We start from the raw sequence: 13,567 nt of genomic DNA on the forward strand, positions 1-13,567 counted from the left end.
ATCTGAATGCCTTGAGGGCTGATTCTGAGGCCAGAGTGTTGTTTAGGACATCTGCCATCCTATGAGTCTGCTGTGTATCCCACTTCCCATGTTGGATCTTTCTCTCCCTTTTTGATTCTATCAGTTAGTATTAGCAGATACTTGTCTTGTTTGTGTGATCTCTTTGACTCTTAGACCTATCAGAACTATCAATTGTGAGCTGAAATTGATCACTTGGACTAGTGCGATGGCATTGGTACATGCCATCTTGGTGGGATTGTGTTGGAATCCCCTGGCACATTTCTAACTCCACCATTTGCGGCCAGTCCGATTGAGCATGTTCCAAATTGTTCATCTCCTCCCTCTCTTTTTCCACTCTTAGATTTAACAGGGATCACTTTTCAGTTAAAATTTAAACACCTAAGAATAATTGTGTGTTAATTACTGAGTTCAACCAATAGTACTAGAACAACAACAACAACAACAAATACTAAAAAGGATAAAGTATTACATTGTACATCTAAAGTCAGGACAGGAGCTGCTCAGTTCATTGTTGCTTATAGTGTCCATTTCACTTAGCAGGTTTCCCCTTTGGCACTCAGTTGTCACCGATCAGGGAAAACAAATGATATTTTTCTCTTTGGGACTGGCTTAATTCACTCAGCATGATGTTTTCCAGATTTTTTTTTTGACTATGACCCTATCGGAATAAGATCGAAGTCAGCGAACTCTAAAGGCTTCCATAGCCCTGGCAACTCATGACTAGAGCCTAGGGAGATTACTGACGCCATGAACAGGAGTGTCAAATTGTTAAATCAGCAACAGGAGTCACTGTGTACTTACACCCCATGTGGGATCTGTCCCTAATGTGTCGTCTAAAGCCAAGTGATGCTATAACTAGTACTGAAACAGTATTTTTATACTTTGCGTTTCTGTGTGGGCACAAACTGATGAGGTCTTTACTAATTATATACTGAATTGATCTTCTGTATATAAAGAGAATTGGAAATGAAAAAAAAAAAACCTGGTGTTAAAATGGAAATGGCATAGAAAATTAATTAATTTGAAAAAAAAAATTATGTAGGATCTCTGTCTTTAATGTGCTGTACATTGCTATTTAATGCTATAATTAGTAATCCAATGGTAGTTTTTTCACTTTGTGTTGCTATATGGGCAAAATGTTGAAATCTTTACCTAATATATACTAAACTGATCTTCTGTATACAAAGAGAATTGAAAATGAATCTTTACATGAATGGAAGGGGAAAGGGAGCGGGAAGGGGGAGGATTGCGGGCGGGAGGGAAGTTATGGGAGGGGGGAAGCCATTGTAACCTATGGGCTATACTTTGGAAATTTATATTCATTAAATAAAAGTTAAAAAAAAAAAAAAAAAAACAGAAAACCTGGTGGTCTACATTAACATCAACAGGGATGCTATCAACAGTCATATTGGTGCAATGTACACTTCTAATAAGAGTATTTAAAAAAGTTTATGAGAGGCCGGTGCCATGGCTTAACCGGCTAATCCTCTGCCTTGCGGTGCCGGCACACCCGGTTCTAGTGCAGGTTGGGGTGCCAGATTCTATCCCGGTTGCCCCTCTTCCAGGCCAGCTCTCTGCTATGGCCCGGGAAGGCAGTGGAAGATGGCCCAAGTCCTTGTACCCTGCACCCGCATGGGAGACCAGGAGAAGCACCTGGCTCCTGGCTTTGGATCAGCGAGATGCGTCGGCCGCAGCGGCCATTGGAGGGTGAACCAAAGGCAAAAAGGAAGACCTTTCTCTCTGTCTCTCTCTCTCACTATCCACTCTGTCAAAAAAAAAAAAAAAAAGTTTATGAGAAAATGGGTTTAAAATGTAAGTTTACATTTGTGTAAAAATTAAATTAATAACTGTTTTCTTCATAATGTATATTTTCCACTAACATAATTTTGAAGAGTTCTCATACGATGGGATGAGAATGACTTTAATTTTAACTTCTGTGGTTTTTCACCTCAAAGCACATTAACCCAATGTAAACATAAAAAAAAAATCCCCAAAATTTGAATTTAACAATATTCTACAAAATGCTTCGCCAATATTCCCCAGATTATCAAGACTATCAAAAATGAGGAAATTCTGAGAAAGTCACAACCAAAAGGAGCTTAGAGACAGGAAACTTAAATGTAATGTTCTAATCTGGATGAGATCCTGGAGCCAAAAAAGAATCACAGGAAAAAAACTGAATAAATGTTAATAAAGTATGTGAATAAAGAATGAGATTTTGTTAATAATAACATGTAAATATAGGTTTATTAATTATTCTAAATTTACAATATTAATTTAAAATGGAGATTCTAATAATAGGGGAAATTAGGATTTAGGTATAGAGGAATGCTCTGTATTATTATTGTAACATTTCTAGAAATCTAAAACTTTTCTACAATAATAGTATATTAAAACATACATTCATATTATTGCATTTTAAGTGACATTTAAGAGGATTATATTATTAGTTTATATTTTTTGGCTGACATTTATTGAGACTGGCCCACTTGTTACCATCTTTTCCTAGAAATAGAAAAAGGCAGTATTATAGTATAGTATCCAAAGGGTATGTACTCAAAGAAAGTAATTTCTTCTTTGAATATTATATTTGTAGTATTTTACATGTGAAATACTCATAGTACATATTTTGCTAACTGCACCATATCTGAGCATATTGTTTCATGAAGTCCAACAGCCTTTACTTGTCCTTTCCAGGATTAAGAAGTAAATCAGGTATTTCTTATCTTTTTTTTTTCAAGAAATTTGTTTATTTTATTTTAATTTCTTTAATAATTTTAAGAAACTGTTTACTTTTTCTGTATATTTGCTATGCATATGTCAAGATGAAACAAATGATGACTTCTCCAAATTCTTGTTATACATATTTTTACGCTTTAAAATATTACATAAAAACCACAGAGAATAATATTTTAGTATTATTTCTGTGAGTTGACTACCAGAAAGCTACCTTTTAAGCTAATATTCAGAAAAGATATTGCTATTTAAGTCTTTTTAACCCTGAATTTTATCGGATACAGTCAACCTTCTATTTTATGTTTCTTAAATTTCTGCATTTATTTAAATAAAAATGTTACTGAGCCAACTAAAACACTAGTTTGGTAAAGCTGAGTTCCAGCAAAAGACTATGAACCAATTCTACACTTAGAAATGAAAGGAGCTTGGTAGACTCTAAGCTTTATTTTTCTTTTTACTTAACTACTAATTAGGAACCATGGCTGTAAAACTAAACCTAAAAATGTATGATGGAGAAATTTAAGATTTCAATTCTATTCTTCTAGGAATAAATATACTTAAAAATACCTTAGCCCATAATTAACAAGCATGAAAAATCTTCTCTCCCAACTGACTTACTTACATATATATTTGCAAATATCAAATTCCCCCTGCTACTTTTATGCTACCATGTTAAATACTACATAGGACTGGTTCTCTATTTTTATATTATAATCTTTCTGATGGTAAAGACCTTTTAAAATTGATGGCATTCACAACTTGTGTAACAATCAGATCTACAGTGAAAAGCATTTTCTGAGCTTTAGTGATCATTCTTTAAATAGCCCCAGCTGTATTCAGGACAACCCAATCAAATGATTAGCAACCAACTGTTCCCTACCTTCTCCAAAAGAACAATCCGAAACAAAGCAATTTAATATAGTTATCATATGGGAGAAGTCAGAATACCAAAGACTATACTCTCAGCCAGAAAGAAAATGAGGCAATATCTATTAAATTATTAATAGTCATAACTTCCTTTTTTGCTAGGTTCACTGCAATGACTTAAAAGAATGAGAAATTTTTTAATTGAGTCAAACTTCCAAAAATATTTTATAATTACATATTATTAATACCAGTAAGACAGGAGGAATCATCCAGCAAAAATAATCAGCACTGAACAGTCCATAGGAGATCAAGGATATATCAGTGCATCTCCATAGAAATATTTTACCTGATATTTCCTTCCCAAATATTTTTTAACAAGGTCCAGGCTTATTTTTTATTGTCCTTATTAGTTGTTTATAAAATGTTAATAGACATATTGAATGTCACTTATCAAATGAAGGCACTGAAACTATGTAAATACAATCTTGTGTATAAGGTTACATAGATCCACATCATTCTTTCTTCCCAAAGAAGTGAATTTTCCATGTGGGCAGAGAAGTAATATGATACTGCATAATACATGAAAAAACAGTGGTCTTGGATTTTGACTCTATGACTTATTTTTACTGGCACTTGCATGTCATTTAAGCTTTAGGTTCCTTAATTTGAACCAAAAACTCTGTGCTAAATGATTTCTAAAATGTCAATTACTTCTGGAGTTCAGGGTATTATAGGAAAAACTTACGATATCTCCCTAATAAGCATTGTTATAATGATAAAATCAATAAATAGTAAAGAGTCAATCAGCACCTATTTTTTAAGATAAAATAAATTTTGATAAAATAGAATTTGCTGAATTAAAAAGGAAGAGCTTATAATTATTGCCTTCTATTTGAAATTTTTACTATTACAGTAATATTCTTTCTAGAATAATATCATATATGGCTAAAACGATTATTGTTTCTCTAAACTATAAGCTCTTGGAAAACAGATGCATTTTCTCTTATTTTCCATCTACTGAGTCACCTCTATAGAGTAAGACAATTCTTAGTGGTTTCTATTTATTTTGAAATACTAGCACAAGCATGAAGCTTCCATCTAAATCTCCCCTGAATGACAGGCTGAAATTATAAACTCTATGCTTAACATTTCCTATTGAATGTCTAATAAACATCTTAAGTGTAATATATCCATAATGGTAACACTGCTTGCCAGGTACATTAGTTTTCTATAGCTGTGTAGCAAATAACAAACTTAATAGCTTAAACAACACCTATTTATTATGCATCGCTCGGTGGGTCAGAAACATAATTACAGAGTAGTCGAGCTCTCTGCTCATTTTCAAATACAGCCAAAATTAAGATGTCGGGTGGGGCTGTGATCTCATCTAGAGCTTAAGAGTACCCACCCAAGCTCATTCAGGTCATTTACACCACTCACCACCTGTAGCTACATTGCTGAGGCTCCATCTTCACACTCAGCCAAGAACGACTATCAGCTCCCAGGCCATCCTTAAATTTCTGACAAGTGTTCCCCTTCCTCTCATATATCAATTTGCTTCTTTGAGGTCAGAAAAGAGCATCTCTCTGACATTTCACCTTTAAAGGGCTCACATAGGAGCAGGCATGCAGTAAACTGATTTAAGTCACCCACTGGGATCCTTGCATCATATATTGTACTGCCTGGTCAAGTCCTGGCTCCTCGATTCCAATCCAGCTTTCTGTTAATACACATCCTGGGAGGCAGTACTTGGTTCCCCAACACCAATGTGGGACACCCAAACTGAATTCCTGGCTCTTGACTTTAGCCTGGTCCAGTCTTGGCTGTGGTAAGCATTTGGAAAGTGAACTTGGGGTAGGAGATAAACAAAACATAAACTGAAACTGTCTGCTTTCCATTAATTTCTTCTATAACTCTCCTTCTATGCATAGCAGAATGACTTTTTAAAATGTTAAATGGAATCATGTTACCGTTTTGGCCTCCTTTGACTTCCTCCACACTTTGAATACTCGTAAACCTTCTAAACAAGGTCTTACAAGGCCTTCGATGAAGATGCTATTGTTTGAATGTGTTCCTTCCAAACTTCATGTATTGAAACTTAATCCCCATTATAGAGATATGAAGAGATGGTTAAATGATGAGTGTTCTGCCTTCTAAAAAGGGCTTCAGAAAGATGTCCATTTATTTTTGTCCTTCTATCCCTTTTGCCACGTGAGGACAGAGCGTTTTCCTCACTGGAGGTTTCAGCCACAAGGCACCATCCTGGAAGCACAGAGTAGCTCACCAGACACCAAACCTGCTGATGCCTTAATCTTGTACTTCCCATTGTTCATGACTTAGAGAAATGAATTTATCATTTTTTTTCTTTTTTTTTTTTTTTTGACAGGCAGAGTGGACAGTGAGAGAGAGACAGAGAGAAAGGTCTTCCTTTTTATGTTGGTTCACCCTCCAATGGCCGCCGCGGTAGGCGCGCTGCGGCTGGCGCACCGTGCTGATCCGATGGCAGGAGCCAGGTGCTTCCTCCTGGTCTCCCATGGGGTGCAGGGCCCAAGGACTTGGGCCATCCTCCACTGCACTCCCTGGCCACAGCAGAGAGCTGGCCTGGAAGAGGGGCAACTGGGACAGGATTGGTGCCCCCACCGGGACTAGAACCCGGTGTGCCGGCACCGCAAGGTGGAGGATTAGCCTAGTGAGCCGCGGCGCCGGCCTTGAATTTATCATTTTTTAAAAAAATTATTTAGTCTGTGGTATTTTATTATAGCAGCACAAGCATACTAAAAAGAGAAGCCCTCTCTGAGGAAACACTATTCAATATGTAAATACTCTCTGAAGTAACCTCCTCATAATCTCAACAAAGAATAGATAAGGCAGAGGTGATTAATGTAAAAATCCTGAAGCAGAGATAACGTGATGCATTAGAGGAACATAAAGAAGGGCAGGATGATTGGCATAACTTACAGTGAGGGAGAGGATGGACTAATCACAGCTTCTGACTCCTTTGGTAAAATTAAGTGTCAGGAAAGACTGGTAATCTAGCACTGGTTTCCTCTAGCAAGGCAGATGAGTAACCTGCTGGTTTCATGGGGTACTTCTGTGGATTCTCTGGGGATCTGCAATAATTGCGGTCTTGCCCTAACAACTTCCTTCGTGAGTACACATGCATCCCTATGAGTGGTTATCTATGATGCCTCTCCTTATTGCCTATCTTTCTATTGTGGTCTCCTCTTCTTTAGACAGAATTCTTGGAGGTAGTGTAAGACAACATTGTACAGCCTACATCTGGAGCAGAGAAAACATGCAACCTTAGTTCTGTCTCAGTGTAAGTGGAGTTATTTCCTGCTTGTACTATCTAACATGCTGCCACCAAGTCTCTTCAGTCAGACTTGGCTTCTAGATTAGATATGAATCAGATACCAGAGCCTCCACATCCTCCAAGTTCAAGTTCATCTGGCATTCTTTTGGAAATCCCTCTCATTTGTCTTGAAGTAAGTGGAAGCAGTCTACTCCCATTCATGAGGACTCAAAATATCCTGACAAGTCTTTTCAAATTCCTACATTCTGGCTGAATTATGAATCGTCATTTAAGTAAACACTAACATTTCCAAAACTTGCGTTTAATCCTTTCATATGTAATTAATATATAGTTTGTACTACAGCTCTATTTAAATGGTAGGGATAAGGTACACATGAGTGCAAAATAGAGGGTATATTTAAGACAACAAACGCCAAGGCTATTTTGCTTGGTTATGTGTCTGGCTTTGCCACTTGCCAGAAGTATGTCTGTGACCAAGTTCTTCAAACTTTGTGTATCAGAATTTTCATCTGTGAAATACAGAAAATAACAATCATAGTGTTAAGATAAAAATTAAATAAATTATATACACATTCTTACCCATAATCCAACACAAGTACATGTAATTTTCAGCTACACACACATACACACAGATCTTTCATATTCTCTAATTTCTATATGTTCATACAGAGTTGCCACCTATTTTTTTCTCATTCCATGTATAACTTACGCTTGAGACAAAACATCTCATCTTAAGGTGCTATCTAAAAATGCATAAATAGGAAACAAGCAATAATAAATATTTTTATATTTAAAATATGGCAATTCTTAACTATATCATGTGGGTGTATTTTTTAAATGTCTGAAATACATATGGACATAAATTTTCAAACTAAAAGAAAATATCACCTTTTCACATTATTAAAAACTTGAGTTCATCAGTTCTACTTAGAAAACGACCATTATTATTTTTAATAATAAGCTGGCAGAAGTTAGGATACCACTTGGGATGACTGCTTCCCATGACAGAGTACCTGCATTTAAGTACTGACTCAGCTCCTGATGCCAGCCTCCTGCTGACGTATACCTTGGGAGGAGCAGCAGATGAGTCAAGTAGTTGGATATCTGCTACCCACGTGGGAGAGCTGGATTGAGTTCCCAGCTCATAGCTTCTGCCTGGCCCAACCCAAGCTGTTGCCAGAATCCAGGGGGTGAAACAGCAGATAGGTGCTCCTTTTCTATCATTTGCCACATCTCTCTTTCTCTTTCTTCCTCCCCCACCCCATGTATGTATGTGTCTGTGTGTATGTCTTCTCTCCAATAAATAAAAATAAAAGTTTTAAAATCACACACATATGGCACTTGGTATTCAACATGTATTCATAACATTATTGTACTTGATTTTTATTATTTCATTTGAATCAAAAGGTATTTTACATAGCATTTTTACATTTTAAATCATTTTTACATATGAAGAAGCTGACATTAAGAAATACTGTAAAACTTAGATAAGGAGACCAATAAAAAAAATAGACCTTTATCACTCCAGTAAGTCCTTACCTAGTTATCTTTTTACAGTTGGACATTGCTCCTTAACCCAGGTAGAAAGGGTATCACTCTCTCCATTAGCTGAGATCTCACAGTGTTACATGAATGCTGTCTGAAAAATATAATTAGTATATTAAACCAAGACATGTAGCAGAGTTCAAATCACAATTATCTTTTATCTCTAATACTTCTTGAAAATTTATTCAGTGTGGATATTCCTTCCTGTTGCTGGATGAAAAACTGGCTAATTTCATGACTCTTTTCTTCTTCCTAGGTATAAAGCAGTTCTGTAACCCTTTAAGTCATAAAGCATTGCCCTAATAATTACAATTTATACTTGTGCAATTCATGTTATTAATCAATGTTTCCATAGCAAATCAAATTTAGACTTTTCATTCCCAAAGGCAAGGTCTGTATTTGCCTGCCTCATACACAATGAGCATGGTTCTATTTTGTCATTTTTCCCCACCTGTCTTTCTCTTCTTTAACTGGCTAGCCACTTTGCTAGGCCCTTCCAGGCTCACAGTGAGCATGCTCAAAGAAATAAGAGAATGAAATGATTTTTCCTTGACCAGTTACATCATATTTTATGTGCTAGGTACATAATCAAAGCTGATGTTCTTATGGGAATCTTTTGTACCTTGGATTCAGAAGTTTCCACAGTTGGCAACATTTAATTCTCCTGACTGCATGCACTCCAATTCAGCCCTTGATGTTCCTGGACATCTCACACAATGTCACACTATTGGAGTCTCTTTAATACTCCCTGTTGATCCTCTTTGTTAGTCATCAGGAAAGTTTTCAACCCATTCTTTCACTTGCAGTGGCTCAAACCTAGTCTAATAATAAATTCTTTGCCACAGACCAGGGCAGTTTTAAAGAAGCAACAAAACTCTTAGGTCTATACCAAGCACAGAGTTAGCCCTTTCCTCATCACTTGAATAGTCTAGGTGAGTGAGTGACTCCAGGTTGCAAGGTAATGTAATGTCAGGAAAGACATGTAAACCCCTCTAAGTGGTCTTGTGGGAACCCACTCTTTCTAACTGTACACTTTTCTTCTGAAAAAGTAAGAAGATGAGGTTTGAACACTGTTTCCTTTACAGAAGTCCTCTTCAAAGCATTTACCTTCTTCACACTCTGATGGTTCATGTCCTTGAAATACCTGAGGGTTTCAAAAATCAGAAGAGTAGGTTTCTGGATTTTCCTCTATATTCATCAAAAAGAGAAAAAGTAGTGTCTGACTCATACTCATTTCAAAACTGTGTATTTGGAGAGGGCATTTAGCCTAGCACTTAATACACCTATATCCTATATCGGAGTACTGGATCTGGCTCTTGGTTCCAGATTCCTGGTAATGCAGACACCAGGAGGCAGCAGTGATGGTTCAAGTTCTGAGTGCACTCCCTGTTTCCAGCTTTGGCCCCAGCCCAGTCTCAGCTGCTGTGCACATTTGGGGGAGTTAACCTATGAATGAGAGCTCTTTCAATCTGTATCTGTCTCTGTCTAATAAAAAATACAATTAAAATTTATTTATTTATTTGAAAGTAGAGTTACAGAGAGGCAGAGGCAAGGAAAGAGAGGTCTTCCATCCATTGGTTCACTCCCCAAATGGTTGCAATAGCCAGAGATGGGCCAATCCAAAACCAGGAGCCAGAAGCTTCTTCTGGGTCTCTCACCAGCTGCAGGGCCCCAAGGAGTTGGGCCATCTTCTACTGCTTCCCTAGGCCATAGCAGAGAGCTGGATCAGAAGTGGAGCAGCCGGGTCTTGAACAGACACCCATATGGGATGTGGCACCGCAGGTGGAGGTTTTACCCAAAATGCCACAGCACCGTCCCCTTGGTAAGCCCTATCAACAGCCTGCTCTACATTTCTGCTCCTTGCTTTATACTATCATATTGATGAATGTATTGTATATATATTATGTCTTCTGCTGAGTTATAATTTCCTTAAAAGGAGATACTGTGGTTTATTTATTTATACATTCTTCATGACACTTAGAATTGGATACACACTAAATGAAGAGCAACACGGAAAACTAGCCAAAGGCTAACATGTGCAATTAACGGAAACAAGCAGAATCTAACAGTTAAGCAAATAACATCAGACAGGCATGGAATTAAGTCCTCATTTTATCATGGGCTAACTCAATGGGTGATCTTGGACATGCGGTTATACTTTATCTGCAAAGTATAAATAATGACACTTTCCTTATTTGGTCTTAGTGGAGAATAATTTCCTTATTTGGTCTTAGTAGAAAATAATTTTAAAAATTAGCTGCTTTAATTATTGTTATATTTGTTGCCTGTTTTTCTAGAAAGATAATAGATATGGCCAAAAATGTGAATAAACTAATTTGTTTTACAAACAAGCTGATGATTAAATTAAAAGAAGCTCAGCAGTTATCTAAGCAACTTGGTCATTAAAAAACAATTTGAACTAATAAGGATATATTCTTTATACACATGTGAGTAAGAAAGTAGAAAAAAATGAAGACACTGCCTGAAGCATGTGAAGCATTGACATATTTTTCATGGTTTTACTATGTTCCTGTAGGTTGAAAACACTAAAAAATTACCTGTATGAGGGAAAAATGTTAATCTTATATGGTTATAATTTAACTTGATTAACTATGGAAAATGTGTAAAAAAAAGTATGTTGGTTTCAATATATAGTCCAGGGCTGATAATTGGACTGTGGTTTTCAGCAATGATTTCCTACTACTTAATCTGAAGGCTGATCTCTAGGCTTCATCTATTTTACTCATCAACCCCAGATATTTGTTAATGAGCTCAATGTTAAATCACTGTCGATACTATTTAAGTACACTAACTAAAATATACAATTTCTTCAACAATTTTTATGAACAGATTATGAGAATCTGCTAATCTTATATTTTATATAAGTGATGCACTGGACATTATTCTTAAATGCTCCTCTATTTAGCCAGTGATTCTGGAAGATTATAGGTTATCTGGTTCACTAGAGAGCTAAAACAAAGTAGTCCCTCCTTTGCTGAGGCTTTGTTTTCTATGATTTCAGTTCCCTCAGTCAACTATGGTCCAAAAACATAAAATGGAATATTTCAGAAATATATAAATCTTTAAGTTTTAAATTACATTCCATTTTGAGTAGTGTGATGAAATCTGCCACCATTTTACTCTGTCTTGCTCTCTATGTTAATCATCTTGTACAGTGTATTTATACTACCATTCAATTACTCTCTTGCTATCCAAGTGATAAAATCAACTGTTGCTGTATTACAATGTATATGTTCAAGTAACCCATATTGTACTTAAGAATGGCAACAAAGAATAAGAAAAGAGATACAGAAAATTTTACTATAGCATATTGTTATAATTATCCTATTTTATTAGTTATTGCTGTTGATTTCTTTATGCTTGATTTTTAAACTAAACTTTACCATACCTATGTGTTTTTAGCGAAAACATGCATATATCTGTATATATACATACACATACATTTGCACACATATAGGGTTTAGTACTATCCACAATTTCAGGTACTCACTGGGGGTCTTAGGAGGTAGGCACATTCATAAATGAAGATTACCCTATTGCTTATTTAAACAAAGGTCAATATTTATGCAAGGTATCATCAGAGCATATGGAGTAGAAAGCTGAGATTTCATGGTCTGTAGAACTTTACTGGTATTATTTTATGTTTTTTTTTTATGAAAAAATATCCATGTGTAGCAGAATCTGTGCCATTATTCATGACCTGACAGGGTAGATAAAAACTTGGTTATATCACTTAACCAACTCCAAAAATGGTAGCCACTATATTTACTAGAGATAATCTAATAGCTGTGAAATAATTGGTTTAGTCAGATCATGGCAAATATTTGTGTATATATGATAGGAATTATATATATATATATATGAGAGATTATTACTTCTTGAAAGATAACACTGCAAGAAATATCTTTGAAACTGATCATTAAAGTTACTGCTCATCAAAATATTGATGTGTTATTAGAAGAGGAAGGTAAGGGAGGTAAGAACAATAATTAATTCTACTCATAGTGTTGGAGGAACAGAAACTACAAGAGGAATAAGAATAAATCGGGCCTCTAGAGCGGCAAGATGGCGGAATAGGCAGGGAGCACACTATTAGTCGGGGGGAGAGACAGTTTAATAAAAGTGGAGATACTGCAGGGTCAAGGAAGAGTAGGGGAAGAAACAGCAGAGGAAACTCTTCCGGAACTAGTGATTCACAGTGCACCTGCGTGGAGAGCATGGGAGCCCAAGTTCGGGACACCAGCGGCAGAATCAACACACCAGTGCTGGAACGCGAGGTGAGCCGAACCTCAATAGCCCAAGACACCAGCGGGCAAGTGGAAAGAGGAGACTAGAGGGAACAAGGCTTGAAACTCAGTGGGGGAGAGTTCACCAGGCTAACTAGAAGAGAGAGAGGAAAAAAAAAAAAGTGACCGATACGGACACAAGTTTCTCTCTCTCCGCTCACCTCTCAAAGGCGAGCAAGACAAAAGAGCAGGCGCCATTTTGGACATACGTCATAAGCAGGGCGACCTCAGGTCTGCACCAGCCCTGAGCCTAGCAGAAAAACCTGACTCTGGGGGGAGGGGTGAAATAACAGGAGATTAGCATCTAACTTGGCAACCCAGTGGGAGACTGCAGGAGAATTGGAGCCCACACTGAGGGCAGCAGAGATTCCCTGTGTGGTCCTTGGGAAAGAGCTTCTGATCTCTGGCTCCTGTGGGTATATCATTTGCCTGCTAACTACCTCCAATTACGTTCAGGTGTGTGGAATTACTTCCCTTTTGAATCAAAAAAAGAAAGAAAGAGAGATTTACCACACCTAACCTGGGAGTGTCATCTTTGACACACCCTCAACCCTGAGGAACCAAACACAGCTCTCAGTCCACACTCATCTCAAGCCTCTAAGGCTCCACCAAAAGCAGACAGTCCACTTAATATAGAGCCATAGTGTAACAAGAAAAAACATCACAGTGAAGAAACCAAATATCTCCAACATGCCAAACAACAAACGCAAAAACCAAGCTAACAAGAACAAGGAAGACACTATGACTCCCCCAAATGAAAAAGACACCCCAATTCAAG

At 36.9% G+C, this 13,567-nt stretch overlaps 1 long non-coding RNA gene across 5 annotated transcripts in view; it reads right to left on the reverse strand.

The window, feature by feature from the left end:
* LOC133759998 (uncharacterized) overlaps positions 1–13,567 on the reverse strand; it is a 163,811-nt gene that overhangs the window by 107,432 nt on the left and 42,812 nt on the right. For 4 of the 5 annotated variants that reach the window (XR_009865947.1, XR_009865948.1, XR_009865950.1 and 1 more), the window contains exon 2: positions 8,477–8,576. This is a non-coding gene — a long non-coding RNA (uncharacterized LOC133759998). Of the gene's footprint in view, positions 1–6,261; positions 7,447–8,476; positions 8,577–13,567 lie in introns of those variants that run through there. The other variant, XR_009865946.1, reaches the window with a different exon arrangement.

This window comes from Lepus europaeus, chromosome 5 (assembly GCF_033115175.1).
Source record: "Lepus europaeus isolate LE1 chromosome 5, mLepTim1.pri, whole genome shotgun sequence".
NCBI classification, from domain to species: domain Eukaryota; kingdom Metazoa; phylum Chordata; class Mammalia; order Lagomorpha; family Leporidae; genus Lepus; species Lepus europaeus.